This window comes from Acomys russatus, chromosome 28, assembly GCF_903995435.1.
Source record: "Acomys russatus chromosome 28, mAcoRus1.1, whole genome shotgun sequence".
Classification (NCBI taxonomy): domain Eukaryota; kingdom Metazoa; phylum Chordata; class Mammalia; order Rodentia; family Muridae; genus Acomys; species Acomys russatus.
In genome coordinates, this window is record NC_067164.1 from 3,563,144 (window position 1) to 3,564,096 (window position 953).

General features: G+C 39.0%; 1 pseudogene; it reads right to left on the reverse strand.

Moving 5' to 3' along the window:
* Positions 1 to 853: 853 nt before the first annotated feature.
* On the reverse strand, positions 854 to 953 carry LOC127211104 (uncharacterized; annotated as a pseudogene).

Below are 953 nucleotides of genomic sequence, written 5' to 3' on the forward strand. Positions count from 1 at the left end.
AGTCCAGGACAGCCAAGGCTACACACAGAAACCTTGTCTTTTTTTTCTCTAGACAGGGTTTCTCTGTGTAGCCTTGGCTGTCCTGGACTCCCTTTGTAGACCAGGCTGGCCTCGAACTCACAGCAATTCGCCTGCCTCTGCCTCCTGAGTACTGGGATTAAAGGTGTGCGCCACCATACCCAGCTCAGAAACCTTTTCTTAAAACAAAACAAACAATAGCAACAACAACAAAAAAAGAAAAAAGAAAAGAAAAGAAAAAAAGAAAGAAGAAGAAGAAGAAGAAAAACCACCACATGAACCCAACTACTTTACTCCTAGGCATATATCCAGAGAAGACCATATCTGACCATAGAGATATTTGCACACCCATGTTTGTTTCTGCTCTACGTTTATGAGAGCAAGGAAGGAATCAGCCTAGCTGTCTATCAGCAGATGAATGAATAATGAAAACATGGTAGTTGTACAGAAAGGGATATTACTCGGCTGTAAAGAAAAATGAAAATCTGAAGGAAAATGGATAGATTGAGAATGTGAGGTTACCCAGAAACTCAGAAGGAAAAAAAAAAATGTATTTCCTCATTGTGGAGCCTCCACTATAACAGGCTTAGACATTAACAAGCTGAAAATGTGGGATATTAGAGACCACGAAGGGGTGATATTCGATGATGAGGGAGCACACGGCACAAGCAGATATGTGAGTCATGAAGGAGGATATAAAATTGTTTTTCTATTTTCAACTCTGTCATAATTTTTCTTTTCTTTTCTTAGCAGACAAAGGCTTATTTTATTTTAATGACTGGTCCATGTGACCTATTACCGAGGCCACTAAGTACAGACATGAGAGAGGTACTTTAAAAATATAGAACATAATAAATTTGCATGCCATGCTTGCTCAGGGACAAGGCTAATTTTCTCTGTATTGTTCCAATTTACTATATATGCTGCTGAAGCAA